At 38.1% G+C, this 16,138-nt stretch overlaps 1 long non-coding RNA gene and 1 pseudogene across 2 annotated transcripts; both read left to right on the top strand.

Moving 5' to 3' along the window:
- LOC147473687 (cation-chloride cotransporter 1-like) lies at positions 1-4,332 on the top strand (annotated as a pseudogene). Its single transcript, XR_015210345.1, has 4 exons — positions 1-112; positions 1,135-1,245; positions 2,610-2,771; positions 2,873-4,332. The product of XR_015210345.1 is annotated as a cation-chloride cotransporter 1-like (transcript).
- Positions 4,333-11,406: 7,074 nt separating this feature from the next.
- On the top strand, positions 11,407-15,075 carry LOC147473686 (uncharacterized). The gene is made up of 3 exons (XR_015210360.1): positions 11,407-11,764; positions 14,378-14,443; positions 14,954-15,075. It is a non-coding gene; the product is annotated as an uncharacterized LOC147473686 (long non-coding RNA).
- The last annotated feature ends 1,063 nt before the right edge of the window (positions 15,076-16,138 follow it).

Genomic DNA, 16,138 nt, shown 5'->3' with positions numbered 1-16,138 from the left:
ACAGAGAGAAGAAAATGGAAGAAGAGAAGCAGCAATTGAGAAAACAGCTGCTGCTTTACAACCCGAGTTTAAATCCCAAAGCATTACACAAAACCAGCTTGAAAAGTTGAAGGTATTAATCTACTTTCATTTAAGTTATCTACTTTTGATTGTTTATTATTTTTAAATTTATTTACAAGTTTAACGTTCGTTTTTTCGTTCGTTTGAATATTCGATGATAGACAATGGAAATAGTTTATTGTTATTAGACTTGAAAAACAATTGCTTCAAGACAATGAAACTAGGTTGATATGGTTTTACATATCTTTGTTTCTTATCCTATATATGTTCCACTGATAAGGGTCTAGTTTTATAAACCTTCCCTAACCACTGCAAGCACAACCACCAACAACAACAACACAACTTATATGTGAATTTTCTCTGATGATTACAGCATAACGTGTCCTACTATATGTTCTTCCCCTGATAATTTTGGGATATCTAACCAAAGTTTTTTTTTTTTTTTGCCCCATATGTTTTCACTAATTCACGCTTGGGATCTTTATTAAGAAAGGATGTGAAGACGATCATTGTTACCACTACACCTAATAGATACATTTCAGTGATAAATCCGGGAAAAAAATAAAAATAAAAATAGAAAACGTTGATATTTCACTTAATATCCTTACTACCCTTACATAATATTCTAGTTTGAGCTACGACACAAAAAGTTGTTCTTAGGGAAAAAAAAAGAAAAAGAAACCTGATTGCACAACCTCACTGTCATCTTCTTTATTGGAAGCTCTGAGTTCCCCTCATTCTTCGTCTCCATTGCGTCATCTTGGCATCGTTCTTTGTCAATTTGCTCCTTTCAAGGTATATTATTTGTTCTTTGAAAATCTTGTCACATTTTTGCTTCTTTCAAGTTGGGGTTTTCATTTTTAACATTTCAATTTTGTTAACCCTATTTGTTGCTCCTCGATTGCTTGCAGCCATTGCCAATGATGATATCCTACGGTTCTTAATTATTTTAAGGTTGCTGATGGGAGCGAGCCCTACATTCGCGACCCCCTTTACGGCATTCATATGTATTGGGTGTGTTGTGCTCGGGAACTTGGATCTTATCTCACCAACCATTACCATGTTTTTCTCCAGTGTTATGCGGGGGGTGAACTTATCTTCATTCCTTCTGGATGCACCTAGCTGGCGTCCCGGTGGAGATTTCACCACTGGAGCTTTTCTCTTCTCGAGCATCACTTTGTATTGGTATGCCGACTAACTTATTGGTCATGTTTGTTCGTTTAGAGTTCCCCTCTGTCTGTCTTTCTTGAAGAAAATATATAACTGAGCATGCGACAATATACATCTTCTCTTGTTGTCTTAGGATAGTTTTTTAAGCAGTCTCAGGGCCATTGCTTTTATCTCAATTCAACTAAGTTACTTTACTAAAAATGGATTTTTAGGTTATTGGTGATGCCTAACTTGTTACCTTTTCTCAAGTCTATTGCCATCTGTTTTGACACATGCAATGTAGTGGAGCCTGCTATTTCTTGGAGGTCCTTGTTGCCAATTGTTCATCTTAGTTGTTGATTATGTCTATTGCATTGCGATTGGAAGCTTGTCAAAGTTCACCAAAGAGATGAGAATGTTTTACAAGATACAAAATTTGGTCTTCTCGTGTTACAGTGTTAGTGTGTTGCCTGTGCTCATTAATCTGAAACACCCAACTTTTTCATTGCATCTTATAATCACTTGTCGAGTGTAGACAGAAAAGCATGTGAAACAAAACACGTTACACCATTATATGGAAAACTATGTTACATTGAACAAATTGCTTACCATTTCAGTAAGTGGTATATACCTCTTTGATAAAGGCATGGGAAATAACATGATCATCTGAGTAATCTCTGCTGCTGAGGTTTTTTTTCTGATTTTTACTCTGCGCTTTGTCAAATTGAAAATTCAGCACAGCACCCACTGTGGCCAACAAAATTCTGTAAACAGTGTCTGCTGATGGAATATAGCAGAAGTAAAGAGATGCAGTATATACTGGCCCCATTTTATAGTGTTTTTCTTACAGGAGTCTTTTATTTGGAAATAAAGTTTAAAAAACCTATTTCTAGTGTGTTTCTCTCCATTGCACACATTACTTTTAAAGACCTTTTGCGCCACTATTTCATTTTAGACTAATTTTTCTGTGTGATATTGTTCTATACCCATGAATATCTATTTGTCTATTTGAGTGTCGAAATCATTGAACAACTGTTCTTAGTGTCTTCATGGTTACTGGATGACAATAGTTAGTGCACGATAGCAGGCGGCTGTAACGCGTGTTATTTTCTCATGTTGGCGTTTTCTCACAGACAGTTTCTACCGGATTTTTGGTTAGTGAGTAAAAAACTTGCTGTTCATGGATAACAGTTGGCCATTACTATTTATTTGTCTATTGCATTCTGTTAGCATCATGACCAGGATTATATATTTGGTTTATGAGCAAACTCGTTGGTTTTGGGCATCAATATAGGGTTATGATGGTTCCACATGTGTCTGAGGGTTTATGTTTTATGTTTTATCGTTTATTTAATAATCTTTTATGTGTGTTTTAATACTTCTTTATTTGATTGCTGCAGTTATTATGTTCTTGATCTCGTGGTCATTCACAGTTGTCTCTCTTGCCCTTGTTAGCCTTATATATTATTATGTGAGCCTAAAAGGGAAGGCTGGAGACTGGGGTGATGGATTCAAAAGTGCGTATTTCCGGTTGGCCCTTCGCAGTCTTCGATCATTAGGAGGTATCTTTACCAACTTAAAACTGCTTGAAATGATATTTTTTTTACCCATGTATGCTACTTCTGACGAGGGATCTGAGAACAACATCTTTCATTTCTTGCAGCGAATCAAGTTCACCCCAAAAATTGGTATCCGATCCCTCTTATATTCTGTCGGCCATGGGGAAAGCTTCCAGAGAATGTTCCTTGCCATCCAAAACTTGCTGACTTTGCCAACTGCATGAGGAAGAAGGCCTGAGGTATGTCCATCTTTTTTTTTCTATCCCTTGATGGGGATTACCATGAGTGTGCTGAGGATGCTAAAGTTGCCTGCCGCCAGGTCAGCACCTACATAGACTACAAGCGCTGTGAAGGTGTGGCAGAGATAGTTGTGGCACCCAACATGTCTGTAGGCTTTCGTGGAATTGTCCAGACAACAGGCCTTGGCAACCTTAAGCCAAACATTGTTGTGATGAGGTACCCAGAGATCTGGCGGAGGGAAAGCCTGATCGAGATTCCAGCCACCTTTGTTGGCATCATCAATGATTGTATTGTCGCAAACAAGGCAGTTGTGATTGTCAAAGGCCTTGATGAGTGGCCCAACGAGTACCAGAGACAATATGGGACCATTGATTTGTATTGGATTGTTGAGGGATGGTGGTCTCATGCTTCTTCTCTCTCTCAGCTACTTCTTACAAAGGAGGGCTTTGAGAGTTGCAAGATCCAGGTATTCTGCATTGCAGAGGAGGATACAGATGCAGATAATTTGAAGGCTGATGTGAAGAAATTTCTATATGATCTTCGCATGCAGGCCGAGGTGATTGTTATAACAATGAAATCATGGGAGACACATGTGGAAGGTAATGTGCCAACAGAATGACTCTGTGGAAGCATTCACTGCGGCTCAGCAGCAGATTGAGGCGTACTTAGTGGAGATGAAGAATAGAGCTCAAAGAGAAGGGGCACCACTAATGGCTGACGGAAAGCCTGTGGTTGTGAATGAACAGCAAGTGGAGAAGTTCCTTTACACAACTTTGAAGCTAAATTCAACGATATTGCGGTACTCAAGGATGGCAGCTGTAGTGTTCGTAAGCCTACCCCCACCACCAGTCAGCCATCCACCCTACTTTTACATGGAATACATGGATATGTTGGTAGAGAATGTACCAAGACTGTTAATGGTCAGGGGTTACAGAAGAGATGTTGTCACCCTTTTCACGTAACTGCTTCATAATTCCCCATTACTAGAGTTGTGGTATATGGAATACATGCCATCTATCGATCAACATTGTGCCATAGTGAAGGGTCCATCCTTTGACAGCCGGGGTACCTGGGGTCTCCAATTTTGTGAGATATCAGATGCGTTTTTTTTTCTGTTTGTCTTTGTTTTCCTTTTTCTTATTGTTCATATATTTCGAGAATTTTGTAGTTTTTTCTTTTAAATTCTTTCATTAAGTTCCTTACCAAAAAGTTCCTCTGTCGTCCATTGCATATTCCTCTCTCTTTAGTCCGTCAGGGATGATACTCATTGATTGTATCAGAACAGCTGAAAATAGTTGAAGATATATATCTTTAGGTTTATTCATGTAACATCTTCCATGTTTTTATGTCGTTCTTTTGTCATGCTTTATTGTTCATCCTACTTTTACTGTATTTCAGTTGTACATCAAAGTCATTTTTTGGTTTTTATTTATTGATTATGTAAATCTCTGATTGTTTGAATATAAATGTTATAATTGCGAAAGCACATAGTAAATATTATGTAAATCTCTGATTGGTTTCAGCAGACCGACTTGATTTTTGTTTTAGAATTTAGTTTGCACTTCGCACTATATCTTTTGACCTGAACGAGAATCCACACCTTTGGTGTACAGTTTTCTTCTATTTTTTTACCAAAATCTAGACATTCTTAGGAACTATAAAAGAATATTCATTAAAGTGTGGTTTATATACTTAATTATTGCTCATTTAGTGACTGCATTGAAAAGTTTATTGCATTAGTACAGTGAACTGAACAAAGTTCAGGTCAGGTGGCTAGACATCATCATCAGGTTTTCTGTGAACTTCAAGCCTATCTCTTTGTAACCTGAGTTCAGTTTTATCCAATTTATTGCAGAAGACTTGGAAAAACCTATCTCTTTTACAGCTCCCCACCAACATTTAAATTCAAATCTGACCATCTGTGTGACTTTCTCCCCCATAAAATTCCCACCATGGGTGAAATCTTCCGCATTGCATAGGCAACCTAAAAAGAGTGATTCAGAAGAGACCCCAGTCTCTCAAGTCTCTCACTGCCTCACTGGTCTTCAGAAATGCCTAGAAAAGAATGCCCATCATGGAAAGAGCTTTGAACCTCTTCAAAACTTCCATGTTGATGGCTAAAATGGAAAAATACACCACCCCAAGACTCATTTTCTTGAAGAAAACTAGAAAGCTTAAGAAGCTCAAGCTTCTAAAGCACTATAATTATGGTTTTATAAAAGAGTATGAGTTTTCTCCTTCTAGTACTCCTCGTTTTCACCATTACAAAAGCTCATTTAAGAAGAGAAGCCGCTGTGACATCTATTCAATGCTAAGCTTCTGCAGCTGTTTGAGAGTGGAAGGAGCAGAGTTTGAGGGAGAAAGTGAAGTACATTATGCTTTAGAGGCTTTGCCAAATGTCGAAGATGGTGGCGAGAGAGAGCTCTCATCATAGTCATTTGATAGGCGCGATGAAGACTTTTCGGTTGATCAGAGGGCAGAAATGTTCATTCAGAGATTCTATGAAGAAATGAGAATTCAAAGGCAAGAAACAGTTTTGCAGCTGGAGGGCATTGCTTGAAGTGGATATCGGTTCAAAGTTTTCTTATTCATTGATGTGTCAAGTGTACTTTTTGTCTTTGTTTGTAATGTTTTCTCGCTCCACATAACTTTTTTTAGATTGTGGAGTGAGTTTTGTTTTTCTTGATTAGTTCATTTTACATTTTAGGATCAATGCATGTAATTGTTCTGTGAAGCTTTTTAAGTGAATTAACGAGGTTTGTGCAACGCAATATAATCACTAGCTGTGCTCAAATTCACTTAGAAACTACCAGACTACCAGAGCTTCCAGGTTTTTGCAATCCAAGATTGTTTGTTTGCCTGATTTTGGCAAGCATTCATACTAACATGGGAGTTCTATTTTTATTCTTTTTCCTTTTTCCATAAATCAAGAGATCTTATCTTATTGTCGCTCGCCATGATCATTGACAATCGACTTATCTTGAGCGTTAGTTCTTTCAAGAAACAAGGACTGTTCAACCTATCAAAGTCCTTCCACACGAAATGTTGTGAGAAATGAAATTCTTGTTCATGCATTAACTATTTATTCCCATCTTGGGGCGTAAACCTTTAAAGGCTTGGGACACTCCTAAAACACTGAACTTGTTAGTTCCAGAGTACTTCAAAAATTAACCTACTAGGTAATTACATAATTAACTTGTTTCCTTATTGATTACTTCTGAGTCCCTTCCGATTCTCAGCCAGTTTAGCCTCTCCCAGTTTTCCCTAGATTGCAATAAAACTTATGTCCTATGAGTACGTGTAGAAGCTGCTATGCTAATAAGGAAATTGAAAAGAAGCAAAAAAACAAAAATCAAGACAACACAAGATTTACGTGGTTCGGTATTGTGCCTACGTCCACAGGGAGCGAGAATCATTTCATTAAGTTCAAGGTTGATAATACATGGATTGCCTCTGGAGATACAATTAGGACATATTATCTTTTCTTTCTTTTTCCTGCTTCCTCTGTTCAACAGATAATGATGTAAGCTTCTTCACATGTCCATCGCTTGCTACTTGGCACACAGCCCTCAGTAGTGCACCACCAATTGACTATATGCTCTGTTTGGTTCAACGTAATGGGATGCATTTACACCCATTTCCCAGTAACTACCAATTTCCAAGTGTTTGGCCCACTATTGCATATAGCTCGTTGCAACAAATTGGTTCCTCCACTTCCCGCATATAAATAGCTCCCACAACACTCATTTGCAACCCAAAAACCATCGCATCCATTTGCACGATCTCTCAGTCTCTCCCAACTCATAAAATTGCTTCTCTATACTGGCAACTCTATCTAATTAGCAAAACAAGAAATAAGCCAAAAGGCCCAATTTCGAATTTTAATCATAGTCTAGGACAGCTTGGTTTTGAAACCATTGATAAGGACATTTTTTGACTTATAACTACTAGAAAACCAGATTTCACGTTTTAATTATTAATAAGGACAGACTTGACTTTTTTATTTTTTACTTCTTCCAATATTACCCTTCTATGTTTGGTATGCACCGACGCCCTGCATACGCCGATACTATACTAAGTGGTATGCACTGACACTTGTGCATACAATTTTCTTTGTGATGTTTGGTATGCACTAACGTCTGTGCATACCTCGCATACCAAGAGATAGTATGCTGCGACACTTTGTGCATACCATTTTCTTTAATGATGTTTGGTATGCACCGGCGTTTGTGCATACCTCGCTACCAAGAGGTAGTATGCACTAACACTTATGCATAACATTTTCTTTGTGATGTTTGGTATGCATTGATGTCTGCATGCATACTAAGGTAGCATACTAAGGTGGTATGCACCGACACCTGCGGCATACCAAAGGTACTATTGTCTTTTCGGACAAAAAGTCAACTATTGTCCTTGAGAGTGTTTTTGAAATGCGGGTGGGTTTTTGGTTCATTATTTCAGAATTTTGTCATTTTAGTTTTGTCCCCTTAGCAAAAACACCTCCATCTCCTAGTTTATTAATTTCTTCTCTCGCCCACTCCAATGGGGACCTTTAAGTGAGAGAAAAGGGGTTACTAAGTTTAAACTAACCCTGCGATCTAGTGCACCTATATTCCTAAAATAGAACTTTTTAGTTAGGTTTTCGCGATCCTATCTTCTTTTCATCAAGTTTCTTTCCTTTTAAGGCGCTTTCAGGACCAACCGAGAAGAGGGTTTTTGATCGCTTTTACGTCAACTTTTTTCGATATGGCTTCATCTTCCGCTTCCCCCCTCTCTCCCCCTCCACCATTCCTTTGGAGTTCAATCGTTCGAACTTGAACTTCACCGCTACTCTGAACCACCAATTTAAATAGCTATTAAGCCCATCATAGAGGATGGGGCTGCGGTTAATCTGCAAGAACTTATTGATGAAGGTATTGATGAATGGAAAGATACATTGGTAGGGTATTTCTTAGATAAGATAATGGGATTCCCTTTTGTAAAGAATACTCTTGAAAGGACTTGGAAGATCAAAGGATCTATGGAGATAACAACAGACAAAGACTTGTTTTTCATTAGGTTTTCTATGATTGAAGACAAAACGGATGGTGTTGGAAGGTGGTCCTATCTTCATTCGCGGGGGAAGATATTTGTTGTTAGGTCTTGGTCACCAGAGATTGAAGGGCAAAGGAACAATACTAACACCGTACCAATATGGGCAAAAATCTTCAAAGTCCCAAAAAACTCTGGACTAAGAATGGACTCTCATATTTGGCCAGCTTGATTGGTGAGACACTCTGTATGGACGGCGCAACATCGGAGGAAAAAAGACTCGACTTTGCTAAGGTCTGCGTAACCATTCCCCTGTCTTTTGATTTTCCCAAATCGGTAAAACTCAAACTCGAGGGTAAATATGTGTACCTGGATGTGGAGTACCCTTGGAAGCCACCCTCTTGCACCATTTATTGTTGGTTTGGGCATACAACAACCAAATGCCCTGCTACACCTCATGTCTGGGTCCCTAGGCCAAGAAATGTAGGAGTTCAAGAAAGGACAGCACTAGCTACAGATAGGAACCCCCGACAACGCTCCGAAGTTGCTCTATTTCTGACTCTGAATTATGAAATATCTCCTGAGGCAAGCCTTTGCTTTCTGATTCTTGAATTCTCTTGAGTGCATTTCTTTATATAGTTCGGGATCAACGACATGTCTCCCCGATGTTGTTCCAAGCTCAAACCGACAATAATACTGCAGCTGTAAGACCTAGCCCCTCTTTACAAGTGGTATCCTCTGAGTTCATTGCGGAATTACATGGAGTCACAACTGGTCGAGCAGAGTCAACCCCCCGTAGCAGGGGGCCTTCTTTAGCCACTCCGACACTCCTTGTTAGGAGCTCGGGGAGACTTGGTAGTGAGAGAGCATAGTATACCTCTTGTATTGGACCTACCAATACAAAGGCACCAAAGAAAGAGTTACTCCTCTTAACCAACTCCCAAATAGTAGAGAAATAAACATATATGAAGGATTAGTTGTTGGAAATGAGGATGTAGAAGACGATCTCTCAGAGAGTGAATCTGAGTTGTTTGGGGATACGTATATAGGGGCTCCAACGCTTGCATTGCCTAAGAGCACATCAAAGTATGCAGCGTCTTCTGAGAATCAATGGACTACTGTGAAGCCAAAAAGAAGCAAAAGGATTCAAGAGCATTCTTCAGGAGAAATAGAGCCTACACTTGCAATGATGAAGAAGGTTAAGTCGTTAACCAAAAACAAAAAGATGAGACATCTTGAGGACTACACCAAAGAGTTTTGGGATGACACTTTGGGACTTACTTATGTGTGTTGTGCTTGCGAAGGTTTCTTTTGTAACTATGAGAAAGCGCAGATTCATCTTAGGAAAGATCATCTTAAGATTGTAAAGGAAATCATGACTAGGAAGTAGGATTCCTAGCTATACTTTCTTAGGGTTCGATTGTAACATGTCTAGTGATCTCAGGTATGTTATGCTTATAGTATGTCGAATTGGGTCTTTGTGTGCCTCCTTTTAATGATCTAACTCTTAAGGAGACTTGTAAGGTTTACCCTTTTGCAATATAAACCAGTGGGGGTCTGCCTTAACCCCATAACTTTTTCAAAAAAAAAAAAAAAAAAAAAAAAAAAAAAAAAAAAAATCTCTTAGCTATTGTTTTGGTTCCATTAGTGTCGTTGGCTGCTGAAAAGGTAAGTCATTTCCCTTCACCTTCTTCTTCTTTCTATATTTCTCTTTGATTGAACAATTTGTTTTAATAGCTAAGCTTTTAGGTACGTGTTGTTTCCCCCCAATTTCTTTGATCTCTGTGGGTTTTGTTTTACTCTCATAAAATGAAAATCACATAATCTTAACTGGTTATAATTAATGAAAACTTTTTGGAAATGGGGTTGATTATATATTATTAGTTAGAAACTGAAGGTCTTGGGATAAGATTAGTAAGTATTCTTTATTTCTTACTGTAATTTGTCGATGGTCTCGATGTAAGTCTAGTAAGCAATACATATTTCTTTATTTGTGCCATTTCTTGAGGGTCAAGTTTACAACTAGTTAGCGTTCTTTGCTTCTTAATGTCATTTGATGAATGTCTAAGCCATGTATTACTTTAATGCATTTAATGCAATAAGAAAGAATTAGTTGCTCGATTGTTTTTTCTAGCTTATACTATACTCTTGATATTATAATTATTGTTCTGATGTTTAAATGTTGCAGTATTAACTCAAATGGTATAGTTTGTGAATTTTAAGCTAGCTCCTTGACCAATTTTTGTAATGGCGGACAATAGTATAGAAGTTATGGATAATTCTGAAAATGAGGAGCCGAATTAGAGATTGTTGATGTCACTTGTGCAAGCGTTGCACATGTAGCAACAATATTTACTGCATACTTTTCTTTTAACTTACCAAGAGAACCTTACGTTAGATCATGTTTGCCGAAACGAAATGCATATATCGACTCGATTATATATAATGATGAAAAGTGTCGTAAAAATTTACGAATGGGAATGGAGTCATTCCATCGACTATGTTTGTTGGTTAGGGAAAAAAGTCTTTTGGAAGACACATGAAATTGTCAAGTTGAGGAAATACTAATGAGATTCCTATATTTATTTGGGCACGATGTGAGGCATAGTGTGATGTCGAGTTGATTTTTCCGTTCACAAGAGACTATTTGTTGACAATTTAATGAAGTACTTGTTGTTGTTTTGAAATTGTACTCATGCTTGGTAGCTAACCATGGAGAAGCCATACATGGTGGAGGAACCCCATCTGTAATCGTAAGTGATGTTAGATATGTACAATATTTCAAGGATTGTTTGGGAGGACTAGATGGTACTCATATTAGAGCTACTATTCCAGAAGAGGTTGTAGAAAGATTTAGGAGTGGTAGGAAGGACTTTACTTCTCAAAATGCGTTAGCAGCTTGCTCATTCGACTTGAAGTTCACATATGTACTAGTTGGATGGGAAGGGACACCACATGACCAAAGAATTTTGGATAACTCGTACTAGACCTAATTTATTTGTTATTCCTTTAGGCAGTTGTTTCTAATATTCTCGACCCAAAGCAAAATGCACGGTCCCTCCAGCAAAAAGCCCTACCAACAAAAAAACTTCGGGCTTGACAAGCCTGTTTTCCTCATTGAAAGGGCCTAAGCAAAGCAAGATTACCCATTATCAAAGCAAGCTCGAGTCAATTGGAGGTTAAAAGGTTTGAGGCTTTGAGCATGTATTTATTAAGCGGTTTGGATGAGCAAACGTTGAATCTAGTTGTTTAACACCGAATCGAGATAAGCTAACGAGGTACTCAAACCGTCAAACGACAGATGCCAAGACTGGAATAACCATTATGTACACACAAACAATAATGGTTCAATTAAATTAGAGTGATGTATTGGGCGCCACTGAAATTAGATCGGGCAGCCTCCAGCCCAGCCCAAACAACAAAGTCCAAACAAGAAAGCCCAGTACACCCCCCACCAAATCGCAAACCGGAAAAACCTGTTCCTTCGGTCATCTCTCTCGGTCATCTCTCTGCCAAAACCCTTCGGCCAATTATCGCGAAACCTAACCAAAAAAATTCAAAATCCGAATTGAAGCAATCCAATTGAACCTTCGACTATGAGGAAGGGTTTGTTCTAGTAGCAAGAAAGCCGTGTTTATCGCCAACAGCTTGCCCTTCATCTTTACCTGTTTATCGCCAACAGCTTGCCCTTGATTTGCGTTTCAATCTTCTTCATCCTGATTCAGGTACACGTTCCCCCTTTTATCCTATTTCAATTCCCGAACTTTATTAGCTGTTTTACATAAGTAATTAGAATAGTGTATAATGTATGATGGATGGTTGTGAATTCGAGTGTATAATGTATAATGTATGATGGATGGTCGTTTGGTGATAATGGATGGTTGTGAATTCGAGTTTTCAATGTGAAGTTACCCAATTTCAGTAATGGCGCGTGGGCTACATGCGGTTCTTCCACCAATTGAAGTAGTTGTTGGTTCATTTTCAAATCTTTGATCCAACCTGCCCCGAGAGTAAGGACACTGATTCGATTTAAAGTAGTTTTAGCATTTATATTCGACTAATAAACATGGGACGTAGACATCGACATAGCTTAATGCCGAATGCTTGAGGCATCTGAATGATCAATGTTAATCGATTTCATTTAGTAACAACAGCAGATATATCATGATACTATATGAACGGCATTCTCATGATCCTTTTGAAACTACTCAGCAAACCAAGAACCTTTTGAAACTAATGCTGAGTAGCAGAAAATTAACAGCCCAAGTGACAAACCTCAAAACAGATGCAATTGTAGCCATGGCATCTTCATCTGAGCAGGAATTCATCCCTGAATTCAAAGAAAAGCAAAGAAGAGTACCTCGGGTGCACCAATTATGGGACGCTAAGGTTGCATCTAGGGTTGGTGAGAAATTGGGGTTTCGGCTTAAAGAAATTGGTGTTTTAAATGTACAAGTGGATGTAAATGAAGAGCTTGTAAGGCCACTTTATCAAAGGAAAATGATTGTTCCGTTTTGGATTCAAGTTAAACGAAATGGTGTTTGTGTTTGTGGAGCTGAAGAATTGGAGTCTCATTTGTAGTGATGGACGGAGGTTTTGTAGTTGAGTTTATTTTGTAGATTAGATGTTTGAAGTATGAATTATATGAAAATTAATTTTTCTTATGAATGCCATTTTACTATCTTAGGTTCGAGATTTAAATTGAAGTGGTGTTTAGAGTTAGAGCAAGCTATCGAATATATACATTAGCCCATCTTTAGTCAAGGCAGTTAAATCGCTACTAAAGCTTGCTACTTTCGGTGGAGGTGGTAAGCAGTAGAAAGTAGGTCTACTCGGTCGGGGATTAATCGAATTACTTTCGGGTGATTTTTAAAACATTATTTTTCTTTACAAATACATGTTACATATAAATTTGGCTTAAGAAGGTGATTGGCCCATGATTGATATGATATGGAGGCTTAACCACGAGGTTTATTAAAATTCATGGATGATATATCGTATATATATTCTTTAATTAGTTCGGGAGTATCTTCGTATAAACTAAAGTTGGTTAAAAAGGTATAACAAGAGAGAATATTCTTTCTGACGTAATTGGATAGAAATAGGAGTCCAACAATCCCACTGCTAACTCTTAGTCTTAACTTCAATCCAACAAAGTATCTACTCCTAACTTTTAGTCTCGTCCAACAGTTTGAGAAGAACAACTTCTATCTAAAAACACAGACTCCATTCATTTTGGTATGTATCGAAGCCTTCATTATGAAATAATACAATATACAACATGCCCCCGGAGAAATTTAGTAATTATTCACCAAAGTTTATTGAAAACCCCCATTTTGGAACATCTGTAGTTTTAAGATAATATACCAAAAATATATGCACTGAACTGTTGCACTAAAAATCCTAGAACTTTTATTCTATTGCTCCTCCAAGATATCCTTGAATGAAATATCTCCACAGAACTAACTAGTTGTTTATTGGATAAATGATATATCATCAGTGTCTATTTTCTATTCTCTAATCTATAGAAATTCATGTCTAGCTCATTGTCATCTTTTCTTTTCCAGAAGTTGTCGTTATCACTCTGTTTTTCATACTCTACTTTGTTGGACTACAACCTATATTTTGTGAGATAAATTGATGGAACACGATGACGGTTCACAACCAATCGAAGATTTCTTGTATAAACTAACAAACGAGAAACCAAAATCATTTTTCACTTGATGAACTTAAGAGATTTACGTCAAGTCTCGAAAGAATGTAGGTGCTTTGGGTTTGGAGACGCGTCTACAGTGAATTCCCTAATGGTGTCAAAATAGCAGTGAAGGTACTAAAAGACAACAATAACACAAAGGAAATTATGAGGAAACAATTCGGTTGAAGTGGGCACCATGGGCAAAACTTCCCATCAAAACCTGATCAAACTATATGGGTATTGCTTTGATACCAACATGAAAGCACTTGTTTACGAATACGTGGAAAACGGATCATTCGATAAAATTTTGTTCAAGAATCACCTTAACATAGAATGGGGGAAGTTGTATGAGATTGCAATTCAGATTGCAATTGGGCTCTCTTTTCAGCATGAGCATTGTGAGCCACCAATAATTCACTACAACGTAAAGCTTGATAATGTGCTTATTGACGTAAAGACTAAGAGTTAGGAGTAGTGCTCATCTTTCATACCTAGTATTTTCCTTTAGGGCCTGATGTTATAAGAGAAGATACTTTTACCATTTTATGATTAGTGTTTTACGTACATTCTTTTACTCACCTTTCATAACTTTGCTTATGTTCTTGAGTCTTGACTAATGAGTAATGACCTTGATCACATGCAGCTTTTACGAGTACTTGCTTAAGGTCTGGATACAGGGGAACAAAACTAAAGCGGTAAAGCATTATAGGTGAGAAGCTTTCTTTGGTTTTCAAACTTACTGAATGTATGTTATCAAGGTGGTTTTTTTGGGTGGTTTCCCATGCTTGACGAGGGACGAGTCAAGTTCATTTTGTTAATGTAGAGAGTCCAGTTATTTTGTTGTAATACTTTATGTACATAAATGGCCGGTTCATACGAGAAATAGTCTTGTATATATATACATTTTGCAATCGTCGTGTAAAATTTAGGTTATATGTACATATGGTTGTTGGAAGGATGTCATTATTGATTTCCGTGTTATGACAAGTTTAAGTATACTAAATGTTGACCAAACAAAGGAAACTCTGCCCAAAAATTCGATAGAATTTGGATAGCGTAACGCTTCATTCTATTTCTTCATATATACTTGGAGTTATCATAGCAAGCTTATAAGTCTATTAGTTTTCACGACCGGGATGATCTCTTTTTCTAGTGGTTTTCTTTGTACATTGTTTATTTAAATATGGTTTACTAATACTTGTTTTATTTTTCTTTGTAGCGATGGGTCCTCGATCAAAGAATGTGAAGAATGTAGCGAAAACTACATTCAAGGGTGTTAAGAAATTGTTTGGTGGCGGTTCCTCTAGCGGTGATGCAGTTGGAAGAAAAGACATAGGGCGGGGCTTAATCTTGGCATCGGCCAGGCGTAGAGGGGACCATTTGGAAAAAGAGGTTCCCCGAGGTTGATTAGTTTAGTGAAGATAGTGTAGATAGTGTATACTAATGTAGGTTTAGATGTAGGTTTAGACAAAGGAAAGAGTATAGTAGAAGAGGAGAGTGAGGAAGAGAGTGAGGAGGAGAGTGAGGAGGAGGATGAGCGGGATGATGATGTTGAAGAATATGTGGTAGAAAGCGTTACCACCGATGGAAGAAGCACCTCCGGTATTGGATTTAAGTAAGAAAATCCAATGATGATTTGGAGTTTCAAAGAGGTGTGTATGGGGAGGCCCGTTATGAGTCGAGTTGTTGTATGACTATGCGGTGCATATCGCCGCGCGATGTTTGGGAGAGAAGGGGTAATATTTTGTTTTTCTTGTGTACTTTGATTTTCTTTTTTACAAAATCTTTTGTTTTACGTTCATATATATCTAATGCGTGCTCGGTTGTTTTGAGGAGGATCGCGGAGGCGTTGAAGTGTGTTTCACACTTAGCGAAGTTATCCCAATGGAATTTCAAAATGAATGTGAAAGGTCTCCGAGATTTGCCGCGTGCGATTGAGAAGGATTTGGTTGTTTGATCTCGTGGAAGGTTATCACGAGCATATGGATCCACCATTGATCTCTGCGTTTGTGGAGAGATGGCATCCGGAGGCCAACACCTTCCATATGCCATTAGGGAGATGATCGTGACTTTGGGCGATGTTGTCCAAATCTGTGGAGTCACAGTTAGAGGAAGAGCGGTGCAAGGGGACAGTGAGCTGAATTTACAACAATCGATAAATCTCTTACATCTTGGTCTGGGGCTCCCTATTGATTTGATTAGGGCGGAGATGGAAGCTAGCAAGTTCACTTCAAAAGTAAGGCTAGAATTCATCCGGAAGCATTTTGCGAACAAGATTCATGATAGCCCTATATGTGACGCTGCTGGGAATGTGGTAGAGAAGGCCTCGAGTTTCCAGGATGTTCAACGGACTGTTAGAGCTTTTATTCTGTTTTTCTTTGGATGTGCCGTTTTTACTGACAAG

This window comes from Coptis chinensis, unplaced genomic scaffold (genome assembly GCF_015680905.1).
Source record: "Coptis chinensis isolate HL-2020 unplaced genomic scaffold, ASM1568090v1 utg1955_pilon_pilon, whole genome shotgun sequence".
Lineage (NCBI taxonomy): Eukaryota > Viridiplantae > Streptophyta > Magnoliopsida > Ranunculales > Ranunculaceae > Coptis > Coptis chinensis.
Note: the sequence above shows the minus strand (reverse complement) of the source record. Positions and strands in the feature narration are given on the sequence as shown.